This window comes from Spinacia oleracea, chromosome 5 (assembly GCF_020520425.1).
Source record: "Spinacia oleracea cultivar Varoflay chromosome 5, BTI_SOV_V1, whole genome shotgun sequence".
Taxonomy (NCBI): Eukaryota; Viridiplantae; Streptophyta; class Magnoliopsida; order Caryophyllales; family Amaranthaceae; genus Spinacia; species Spinacia oleracea.
The window spans coordinates 35931075-35944017 of record NC_079491.1 but is presented as its reverse complement, the minus strand read 5'-3'; the positions used below and the strand labels follow the sequence as shown (position 1 = coordinate 35944017).

Sequence of the window (12943 nt, the reverse complement as noted above, 5' to 3'; positions counted from 1 at the left end):
ATAATAGAAGTACTTATCTTGTGAATAAAAAAACAAATAAATAAAATCCAAAAGCTAAATGCATGTGTTCATTTTTTTATACTCCCTCCGAACTTTTTAAGGAGTCGAAATTACTAAATATTTCCGGCCGTAATTTTTTAGGAGTCACAATTATATTTTTGGTAAATTTTACACCAACTCTCCAATTGTTTATTACTTTTTATGAGCCCACTTAACTCATAAATAATTCACTTTTGGTAACTTTTACACTCCACTTGTTTTTCTTAAATATTTTTTTATTGTCAACTATCCTACTTGAATCATTATTTATATCAAAGTCAACTATGTTTCCTTAATATTTGTTTCGATCAATATGTGAATCCTAACAAAATACGGAGAGAGTACCAAAAATCAAATTGATCGACCAAACATGTGAGTTAAATAGATTGTCCAATAATATTTTAATAGATTGTCATTTAAATTAAATTACTACTCCCTCCGAATCTAAATGTTATTCCCGTTTCCTTTTTTAGTGTCCCAAAATAATTTTCCCATTTCTTTTATTTCCTTTTTAATCTCTTTCTTGTAATTTGAACTTTGTAATTCTATTGGTTTATTAATAAAGAACCTTGTAGTGTCATTGGTTGGTTTAAGTTTGGATGGATTAATGAGTTGGCATTTTTATTCCTTGAATTCTATTGGTTCAACTATTTTGTTTTCTTGTGAAAATGGAATAAAAAAGCAACAAAAGATTTGTAAAATGACAACCGGGAATAACATTTAGGTTCTGAGGGAGTAACTTTTTTTTAGTGCTTGATTTCATTTAACAAAAGATTTGTAGTCCTACTTTTAGTTACACAAATTTTAATTGTAAAAGTATTCAAGAGGGGAAAAAAAAGAAAAAAAAAAAAAAAAAACCTCACTTTTGTTCGTAGGAATTGACGAAGAAGAAGGAACCCACCATCTCAACTTTCTCAAGTTCTCAACTGCTATTCCTATTCGTATGAAATATCAGAAGTCGGTCCAAACTCTAGAAATTTCAAAGTTCAAAAACAAATAGAAACTCCAAAGTTAGAAGAATAATCGAAGCTTCTGGTAAACTGAAGATTTAGTTTCTAATTTGAGAGGGAAATTTCCTAAATTTCCTAAATTCATAAGTTTTTCCCTCCGAAAATTCCCGTAATATTTGGGATATGGGAACTGCAATTAGGTTTTACTCTTTTTCCCTTGACCAAAACTCCTCCTCCTATACAGCTATCACCAAAAAAAATCTGGGAAAAGAACGAACCTCCCGCAAGAAGGGTTTGAGGTATGATTCAACACTCTTTCTTTAGTTTAATTTTGGATTTGTGTTAGTTTGTCAAACTTGGATTTTCTTGAATTTCAGTTTTGTAGAGTTATGACATAGTTTCTTCAATTTTGTTTATTAATACTCCTAGAAAACATTTATTTCTGGAAAATTTGGGTGAATTTTAGTTGTTTATGCCAAGGGTTTGATCGAGTAGTCTACAACTTAGGGTATTTTATATCTAGACCTGAATTTTGAATTGGTAAATTTTTTAACAAAACTATGTAAAATATATAGTTATATTCTCCTGGCCAATTTCAATATTATTTATTCAGTAACGTCTATATCCTAAGTCTCTAGAGCAACCACTTGGGACCTCACTACATGAAATTTCACATTGAAGCTTTCAAGTGACGTATCCTGGAACTACATTAATGTTACCACTAAGTAGATGTATCCCTGACATATTGTGTATGCTAGCACTTCAAACACGCCTTTATGTGATTTATGTGAAATGAAAATGAAGTTAAGGGACAATGATCACACAATAAGAGTCTAATAAACTTCTAATACTAAGGAGAAACATACAGATTCATGGCTCGATAGTAGTTCAGGCCATCAGTAAAGCCTGTCTGTTTGTACTTTTCAGCAAAATAGGTGATGTCATCCTCTTAAAGCCATGGAGGTAAATCAATAGCCGTTTTTCACTTGACCCTTAGAAAACATATTTTGAGCTTAAGATAGAATTACTGTTTCATAGCCTTGTCCAGAATTCACCGTGTTCTTCTGTTTTAGACTATGTGGTATGTTGTTTTAGACGTTATTATTCTTACTTCCTCAATTTTTGAATTTTAACATCTGGTCTCTAACTAAATTTTATGTACATGTATATTAATTGTGTAGATGCAAAAGACCGGAAAGATCCTCCCTGCTCCTGATCTTTACTTGAAAAATCATACGAAAAAGGACAATACTATGACAAGTGAGGAGGCACAAAAAATCTAGGTATGTTTTAGTTGATAATATGAAAATCTTGGTGTTTATGATATGCTTGGTAGTCATAGCTATAAGAAACATTTATCATGATGTCTGTCATTAGTACTTGAGACCCCATGTTACTTAACCTGCTCACTTTTGAACTAAACTCTTGTATAACTCTTGGGTTTATCTTCTAATAAAGTTGCTTATATTTTGAAGTTTTGTTGCATTGAATGAAATGACCCAATGAACCTTATATGGGGCTTATTTGCACATTGAAGTTGCTTATATTTTGAATTTTTGTTGCATTGAATGAAATGGCCCAATGAACCTTCTAATCTCCTTATGGGTCTTATTTGCACATTGAATGAAATGGCCCAATGAACCTTATGTGATGTCCACATTACCATATGTGATTCAATGAGTTGCATGAATTGGGTTATTCACTTAATTGCATGTTACCAGGGTATAATCAATTCTTCTTTGCAAGTTTCTAAGCTGGGTGGTTTCACAATAGAATTTTATGCTCAAGGCTGTCATGTTGCAATATCCCCCTCCCTGAATCCTTCGTAATTTCATGTGGGCCAATTGAATTTGTTTTGATAAGTTGAAGTTCACAACTATTTCAGGATGATGCTCATATCTTCTGCATGGAAGGCCAAGTAAGTTGGATAGGCTTATGACTGTAAAACTAATTCTGTTACTTTTTCATATATCCCGAATAACTAGCTTGTGTTTGTAATTTTCAGGTTAAAGATGAAGTCAGGGCTGCACTAAATTTTATCAACTACGTGTATGACAAATTTGGGTTTACCTTCGAGCTAAAGCTGTCAACTGTATGAGAATACTCTCTTATTTCCTTTTTAGTACTTGCTTTCATCAGTATTAGTATATGAAACAATGTTTGTAAGATGATTTCCTGTTTCAATCCTCTTGAGTTTTGTTATTATGTAATGTTTTCCACGTTTATCTGATAATTATCGCTGATGTTGACCCTATAAAATTGTTGGTATTGTTTGAGACCTTTGAGTACATATAGCTTTTCGAATGTGTGATTGGTTCCCTCTTGTAGAAGGCCCTAAACAGGTAGTGTTTTCTCCGCATAAAATTCTTTTTTGAGTATTTATGTGGTTCCCTCTGGTGCCCGTTTTCCGAGTAAGAAATTACAGTAGGTCCTTTCTTGATGAGTCTGTCATGCTGTCTGTTACCATGCAGTCAGCTATATTCTTCTTTTTCTTCCTGTGAGTCTGCGACCTGTGAAAAATTGGAATCTCTAGGAATCTCGTATTTTCCTTGTGCAAGGTTATCATCCTTGTTAATTGTGTAGAACTTGTGTAAACTAGATGCTGAGACCATATAGAGGAAGATGGAGTGTAAAAAGGAGGTTTTCAGATTGGATGAGAAGCTACTAGTATCACGTTGTGAACCAAACGCCCCCTGAAAAGAAAAAAAATCAGCACAAAGGGTGGGGAATAGTTCCACTAAGAAATTATTTTTAATTCTTTTAGGGCCATTTGAGACTTGTGACCATAGACTCACTGTTAATCCTGGTTTTAAATTTTACACTTCTTTTTCAATTAGTTTGAGCCATTGCTATAGTTATCTTCCCTTAGGTTTAGGGACTTGTAACTCCATCCCATGCAGAAACTCTGCTACATGTTTCTTTTCCTTCTTCATTAAAGAAAGTAATGGTGACTGATCAACTCTGGGTGAAAGTTTATTCTTCAACCTGAAACAACCTTTTTATTTAGTTGAAAAGAAAAAGGCATGGAATTTCACATCAACTGTGCCACAGTGATCAACCCCACTGTCAAACTTCCTGAAACTAATCTATAAGCGTTGTTTGAGAGTCAGTGGGAGAATTATTGACTCTCTGTTATTGTTCTCCCTTCAGCTAATCTGTAAAACGGGTAAAGATTCTATCGCTTTTACAATTGTTCGTTTTTTTGGGTCAAACAATGCATGCCAACTGTTTTCTTTCCCCTGATTAACGATTTTTCCTCAAAAAGACATTGTTAGTTTGCTCATTTACCCCTAATTACCCGATGTTGTTTGTATGTGTTTTGATCCCTATACTTGTTCATGTATTTTCCACTTGTAAAACCTTCGTCATGATTTTATGCACTAGGCTGTGGAGGCTTATGTTTGATTGGAAACTGTAAATTTTAGTTATGGGGAAATGTTGGGGGTTATATTTTACTGGTTGTTATCTAGGGGTACGTCTTGCTGGAAAATTTACAACAAAGGTAGGCACCTTGATTATACTTGAGTGCATTATTTAACCAAGATGACATGAGTCTTAGACTGTTAGAGTGGGCGATGAAAACAAGATATTTAGGCAATTGAAAATTGTATATTTAGACAACACTGATTCCGCATTGTACTTTGTGCTTTATAGTTAGACAATCTATCAACCTGTTTTCTTTGTATCCTTCACTGGATTTAGATAATTGATTGTGCATGTTTTAGCCTTATATATATTTATAATTTAATTGTTTTTAACTATTCTTATTACATAGAGACCAGAGAATTACCTAGGAGAAAAAGAGACTTGGGAGAAGGCTTAGGAGAAGGCTGAGACGACTGTCGTAGTTTGGAAGAGTTATACATCAAACTAAACAAATCAATGATTCCAGTATATTACTGCATATATTACTGCAGGATCTTTTTCTCATGAGATGGAGCCACCAAAGGAGCAAGATTGTTTAATATATATTTTACGTGCCATAGAGATTGCAATCCAAAGCTGTAGGGCTGCGTAGCAGTTGAAGACTATCTATTGAAATAGGTTTTTTAAGCTTCTTTTAGGCATTTTGTTTTTTTACCATAGTTGATTATGGTTGACTTTACTAAGAGTTGTATTATGTTCATGGCTTGCAAAGTGTTTTTTACTAGGTCTTTGTTTTTTTACCTTGTACAAACCATATTTCCTTTGGTTTTCATACAATGATTATTTACCCAAAAGAATAGTTGGGTTATATAAAGTATTACATATTGCAAATATTATTATCTTAAAGTTATTTAGTCACCAACAATTAAGAAAGTGGCGAATTTGTAATCGATTTTAGTCGCAACATAGAACCTACTATATATATGTAGTCGTTTGCTTATCAAAAGTTTAGTCTTTGTTTAGTTATCGAAACTTTCAGTCACTAATTTAAGATGGATTAAACTAGTTGTCATTGTCTCAAATTTGTGACTGAAATCACTTAGTAACTAAACTGCAACATATGTAGCTCGTATCGATTTAGAGACTGCTTAAGTGCTTGTTGTTAATTAATGACCATATGATACAGTCACTAAGTTGTAACGAAAGTGTTGGTTGTTAATTCGTGACCACAAAATATGGTCACTAGATTATCACAAAATAACCAGTCACAAATTAGGAACTACTAAAGTGGTAGTCGCTACATAATGACGAGAAAATTTGGTCAGAAAATAGCAACGGTTAACAATAAGTCATTAAATGGACACAGATTTCGTGGTTACCGTATGGTGACTGATAAAATTGGCGGTCACAAAACTGAGACAGTTAAAATTTTGCGACTAGGTCTTTTGTGACGGATCAAATCAGTCGCAATTCCGTCGCTAAAGGCATTTAGCGACTGAATTTTGATGTTTAGCGACTGATTTTTCCGTCCCTAAATACCTCTTTTCTTGTAGTGGCCCTTGTTTGTGTTCATTAGTATCATGTTAGGGTTGTTCGTTTAATAGAACCATGTTAGGATTATTATTGATTTAGTATGTAGTACTCAGCTTTGCTGATTACGTGCTTTTGCTTGTGCATGTTGATCATGGCTATGCCTTATTGATCCTGTGATGACCCAATCTTTGGTGAGCAGTCTCTAAGGATCAATAAGCATTGTCCATCTGCAGGTTTGAAGATGTTGCATCATTGGGATCGGGAATAGAGAGCTTGTATTTAGTTTTGATTTGCTAAGTTGACTTGGGTTTGTTTAAATGGACTTTAAACTTGTCATACTATTTATATTTCCTTATTTTCGTTGGTTGATTTTTGGGACTAAACCTGTAATCGATTATTTATAAACCTAAAGTTAGTTTTATGTTTTCCGCTGCAAAATTCTGAATAAGCCGTTACGTTTTCACACGGGCGATAATGCCTTGATAATTCTCTATGTTTTATATTAAAAGGTTATTTTAGAAAAGAGAGAATTGTCGGGGTGTTACAAAGTGGTATCTAGAAGCTAAGGTTTTACTTTAACAATTTTTTTTTTAGGCGCCTAACTATCTAGTTATTTAAAATAAATTTCTTAAAAATCGAGATTCTACGCATTATAGTGATAAAAAAATTGGTACTTTTTTTGGGGGGCCGATTTCCTTTTATCTTATTTGAAAGAACATAATATTTTTTATTTAAGTTCGAAATCAAATTATTTATTCAAGTTAAAGCGATACTTTCGAAATTTTTATTTTTCTTATTATTTATTATTCAAAAAATGAGTACATTTTTTTAAAGAAGTTCAAAAAAAAAAAAAAAATTTATAGTTGTTTCAAGATTTAGAATTCGTTATTTAGGAAATATAAACTTTTTCGAATTAATAACTTTATTTTCGAATTTATTCGCTACGCATTTCCTTAATTTATTTCACTTTATTTATTTTATATTTTTATTTATGTTATTATTCTATGTTATAATTTTCTTATATTATCGTCATTTTACTTTGTTAATTAAATTATTTCAATGCTTTAGTTTATGAGAGATGGGTAGTATAAGAAGGGCATATAAGATAGAATTATATGTGCATTAGTAGCTAGTCAATGATAAGAAGTTGATTGTTATGAACGTGCGTGTACTAAATGTTTAAGTGTTGCATTTAAATCTGCATTAGAGAGATTGTTTGATTCCATCGAACTTATTGCTTTATTGACTTTGATTATGAAGGAAATAATGCCCTTGGTCCAAGTATGCATTCTATGTTAAGTCTAATAAATGCGGTTCAGTATTAATTAACAAGTTAATAAATTCAGTGAGATCAAGTGAGCTGAATGCCTAGCTAGAGGCCGTTTCAGTTCAAGTGGAATTAATGATATTAATCCACAGCTTACTCTTGACTGAACCCGTAGGGTCACACAAATAGTACGTAAACGGATCAAGTATTTAATAGCATTAAATACTCCATCTATGAAAATTCGGAACCGACGGATCTTGGTTTCAGTGGGAGCTAAGATCGTCACAGGCAAGGAATGAATACTCCGGAAACGATGATATTGCCGGAAACGGAAATATGGATCGTATCGGAAATATAAATATTATCCAAGTCGTAGATGTTGCCGGAAACGGAAACATGGTACGTGTCGGAAAATATTATCGGAAATGGAAATATTGCCAGAATCGGAAATATTGCCGGAAACGGAAATATTGTCAGAATCGGAAATATTACCGGAATCGGAAAATAATTCCGGAAACGGAAATATTAAATATTTGTTCGAAACGGAAATTAATTCCGGAATCGGAAATATTAAATATTGTTCGTATCGGAAATGAATTCCGGAATCGGAAAATTTAATCGGAAGCACATCGTACGAATAAGCATCGGACGAGGCCTGCCGGACGAGGCCCAGCACGAAGCCAGGCCATCGCCCAGCAAGCCAAGCGCGCCGCACAAACAGCCACGCCAGGCCCAGCGCAAGGCCAGGCCCAGCGCACAGCGCGCACAGCACGCGCAGCGCGCAGCGCGCGCGGGCGCTGAGTGGGCTGCTGCTCGCGCGCACGCATAGGGCCCATCGTGGCTGCCGTGCGTGTGTGTGCAAGTGTTTGTGTTCGTGCACGTTTCCTAAAACATGCAGAGTTCGGTTAATGATTAAATTCCTAATTCTATTTGATAAATTAATTAAATTAGAGTTCTTGTAGGATTCTAGGTTTGATTAATTTGTATCTGAATAGGATTTCGATTCCCTTTCCATACCGCTATAAATATGAGGCTAGGGCTCACAATTTATAACACAAGTTTCAAAGTATTCAAAATGAGTTTTTGAGAGAAAAATTCAGTCACACATTTGCCTATAAAGTGCCGAAAATAATAGTACCTTAAGGGCGATTCTAGTTGGTCAATCTTAAGGCGGATCCGGACGTGCTGTGGACTATCTACGGAGGGACGACACTTGGAGTCCTAAAGACTTGTTCTTGTTCGGTTCGGGCGCAGCTAGGGAAGGCACGCAACAAAGAGTATGCATCTAATCTATGCTAAATGATTATGTGTAAATAATATGTTTTCCTGGGTTTATGGTTTTTCCGCATGATTTATGAATTGTCATATGTATCATAACCTAACAGTGGTATCACGAGCCCCTTATTATTTTCATAATCTAAATTGCATGAACATGGTTAAATATTACAAATTTGCAAGAATTAAAAGGGGTGATTAATTTTCGTAATTGTTAATTAATTGCAAATTGCGTTTATTTAATTATACGTACGCAGTTTTTCGGCAGTTTCTTCGTTACTCATCCGAATTGAGTGATTTTTGTGTCAATTCCGCATGTAAAAGGCATTCTAAAATTTTGACAAAAAAAGTATTTTTCTGCCGAACCCAGAATTCTCAAATTCGAAGCCTAACTATGACTTTTCGAAGGTTTTAGTTTTTCGAATGCAAAATTTCGTAAATTTAAGATGTTAAATTAAATATTTGCGATTCTTGTTGATAAATCTTGAATTTTTGATTGACCTACTGCATATGTTTAACAAGTTTGAATGCCTAGTCTTGTTAATTATGCAATCTAATTTGTAATTATGATTAATTTGTTGAAAATTAGAATAATTTAGAATTAATTTGATTTTCATAATTAATTGTAATTTAATTAGAAACCTATGATTAAAAACCACCATAAAAATTGTAAATTTACGATAAATTTTAAATTTTTATGACCTAGACTTGAATCCATAACAATCGGAAATCAATTGGATAATAAATTTTCGATTTTTCGCCCTAAAATTATGAAATTAATATTATTTATTAATTTGTCATTAATTTTAAATATAAATTTTAAATTTTTATGCGATTCGTTCATATAACTTGCACGCACGAAGCAATGGACGCTTCGTGTTACCCTTAAGGGGTGTTGTATAATGCGGGCATGCGACGACGAGCAAGGGAGCTCGTCGCCCATGCGGCACGAATGCAATGAGCAAGGGCGTAGTGCACGAGCACAAGGCAGCAGCCCTGCCTTGTGTCGTGTGCCACGACCAATGGACGAATGGGCATGGGCGTAGGGCGAGCCAAGGCAGTCGCGTGTGGGCAGCAAGCGAGCTGCGCCACAACGCGCGCTGCCTCGCACAAGAGCGCGCAGCCTCGCGCGCAGCGAGCGCAAGCTCGCGTGCCACGAGCGCTGCGCCTAGCATTGCTCGCGCGCACAGCGAGCGATGTCGCCCGCCCAGCGAGCGATGTCGCGCGCCCAGCGAGCGATGGCTCGCGCGCCCAGCGAGCGATGTCGCGCGCCCAGCGAGCGATGTCGCGCGCGCACTGCGAGCGATAGCCCGCGTGCGATGAGCGCTGGCGCGCGCAGCGAGCACCAATGCGTGCGGAGGCTTGCGATAGGGATGCAGCAGCTATGCGACGAGCGCATGGGCTGCGCGCACATGGCCAGCAATGGCTGTGTGCGTGCGGCTCATGGGCGTGCAACGCGTAGGATGTTTGCGTTACGATTAGATCGTTTTGAATGTTTAATTTGAAAATTTCAGTTCACGTAATTTTAATTAATTTTAAAATTAATAATTTAAATTATTTTCTTGGATTTTAATTTTGAATATTATAATTATAATAAATGTTATTTATTCTAATTATTTTACTAAAATTAAAATCATGAATTAATTTAAATACGACTGAAATTAAATTAAACTTTTTGGATTCAATTATAAATTTATATGAGCTTTAAATTTTAATTAAATTTGTATGTTTCCGGTTAGACTAGAAATACATTTTTATGTTTAAAATTGGTAAAGCATATGAATTTATTGGTTTAAGTGGGAGCGCTTTTTAGTCATAAACTCTTGATTAGGTCTACAAATCCTTAAGGTTAAAACAACTTGATTAGAATTAATAAGGACTGAATAATTGGTAGATTATTGGTGCCCTTGATTAATTGCTGCAAATGTTTACGTGATGCATAATGTGTTTTACTAACCAGCTATGTGGGCCATTCATGATAATGAATGGGTGAATGGTATATATTGTATATGTACTGTTTTGCAGGTTATGAAGTGACTAGTATGGCCCAAATAGGATAGAAAATATGGTCTGCGTACCATTAATTTGAATGTAATTGGTCTAAAGTACCAAAGTTATTTTTCAATTCAAATATGGTCTGCGAACCATCAAATAGTTGTAATTAGTTATAGCTTATCCTATTTGAAGAAAATGGTGCCTCCCACGGAGATTTTCAAGACGGACTTTGAAGTCAAAGCTTCAAGATGAAGTCGGGCCATACTAGATCACAAATATCTTATGCATGTTTTAAGTTATTTATTGTTTTAAATATGTCTTAAAATGCATGAGATCAAAAGCTTGATTATGTTGCATGATTAAGGATTTTAGTTCACTTAAAATCTAACCAACATAGTAAGAGCCTTAAGTTCCAAACTTAAAAATTGAGTTAAAAGGTGCCATGCCAAAATATACACTTGCTTGGATATCCTTTACATCAATCTAGTAATAGTTTTCGCTCAGCGAGGTGTTACTTATTGGTCCTAAAGGGGCAAGGTACACAAATAATTGTGAGTACATGTTAGTTTTGGTGAAACTCAACGATATAAGTAAGGAGTCCTTTTATGTCGTGGCAAATTCGATAGGTTTACCTAATAAGTTCTTAGACGTACCTATCAACCAAGAATAGTTTCTAGACTATTAGCAAAAGGCTTTTGCTTACCTAAGATGTTCTAGGATTAAGTCGACAAACTGTGCTTAGTTCTTCAATGATTTTAGGATCTTGGAATCATTTTATTCACACCTGCCGGAACACATAATTTGAATAAAATGCTTAATAAACATTGAATTATGCATGTATGCTAGAATTTAAGTTTATTAAGAGAAACTGTGAATGGTTATTTATTTGTTTATTCTTTTCAATTGTAGTTTTTAATATGGCAAACAACAATTCATTCAACATTCGATCAATTCTCGAAAAGGAGAATTGAACGGGAAAAACTTCCTTGACTGGCAAAGGAACTTGCAAATAGTTCTTATGCAGGAAGAAAAGGAGTATGTCCTAGATGAGGCGATGCCCGAAGCTGCAGGCGACGGGGTCACTCAGGCAACCCTCAATCGTTGGATTGATGCCAACAAGGATGTGAAATGTCTAATGCTCGCCACCATGAGTGCGGATCTGCAGAAAACGTTCATCAACTCAGATGCTTTCACAATCATCAGTGAGTTGAAGAACATGTTCCAAGATCTGGCTCGAGTCGAAAGATTCGAGACTCATAGGCAAATTCTTGAGACCAAGCTTAAGAAAGGCGAGCCCGTAAGTCCACATGTTCTCAAAATGATTGGACTCATTGAGAATATGAGTCGGCTGGATCAGCAATTTTCTCAGGAAATGGCTATAGACACCATCCTCCATTCTCTTCATAGCGGGTATGATCAGTTCAAACTGAACTACAGTATGAATAGTCTGGACAAAACGCTCACTGAGCTTCACGGTATGCTGAAGACCGCTGAAAAGACGCTCAAAAGTGATAAGCAGGATGTGCTTATGGTGCGTGGGGGCAAGTTCAAGAAATCTGGAAAGAAGAGGAATGCTAAGAAAGGTGGCAACAAGGCCAGCCCAACTAAGCAAACTGGCGCCAAATCTGCAAAGAGAAAGGTCAGTCAACCCACTTCTGAATCCGAATGCTTCTACTGCAAGAAGAAGGGGCATTGGAAGAGAGATTGCTTGAAGCTAAAGGAAGATCAGAAGAACGGAACAGTCGTTCCATCTTCAGGTATTTTCGTTATAGACTGTATACTTGCTAATTCAACTTCTTGGGTATTAGATACAGGTTGTGGCTCACACTTATGTTCCAATCCACAGGGACTAAGAAGAAGTAGAAAGTTAAGCAAGGGTGAAGTCGACCTACGAGTGGGAAATGGAGCACGGATGGCTGCATTAGCTGTAGGAACTTACTATTTGTCGTTGCCCTCCGGGCTAGTTTTGGAACTGGAAGAATGTTTCCATGTTCCAAGTCTTACTAAAAACATCATTTCAGTTTCTTGCTTAGATGCTAAGGGATTTTCCTTTATAATAAAATACAATAGTTGTTCGTTTTATTTTAAAGAGATGTTTTATGGATCTGCTAGATTAGTCAATGGACTTTATTTATTAGATCACGACAAACAAGTATATAACATAAATACCAAAAAGGCCAAAAAGGATGATTCAGATCTCACCTATCTGTGGCATTGTCGATTAGGCCATATAAACTTGAAACGCTTAGAAAGACTTCAAAGGGAAGGAATTCTAGAACCATTTGACTTAGAGGATTATGGTAAATGCGAATCATGTTTACTTGGCAAAATGACGAAGCAACCTTTCTCTAAAGTTGGAGAAAGAGCAAATGAACTATTGGGTTTAATCCATACAGATGTATGTGGACCAATGAGTACAAATGCTAGAGGTGGTTTCAGCTACTTTATCACTTTCACTGATGACTTCAGTAGGTATGGTTATGTCTACCTAATGAAGCATAAGTCTGAATCCTTTGAC

At 35.5% G+C, this 12943-nt stretch overlaps 1 long non-coding RNA gene across 1 annotated transcript; it reads left to right on the top strand.

Annotated features, from left to right (window-relative positions):
• The first annotated feature begins 870 nt into the window (after positions 1-870).
• Positions 871-5246, top strand: LOC110799464 (uncharacterized). Its single transcript, XR_008921205.1, has 5 exons — positions 871-1288; positions 2171-2272; positions 2875-2907; positions 2995-3081; positions 4765-5246. It is a non-coding gene; the product is annotated as an uncharacterized lncRNA (long non-coding RNA).
• Positions 5247-12943: the final 7697 nt, after the last annotated feature.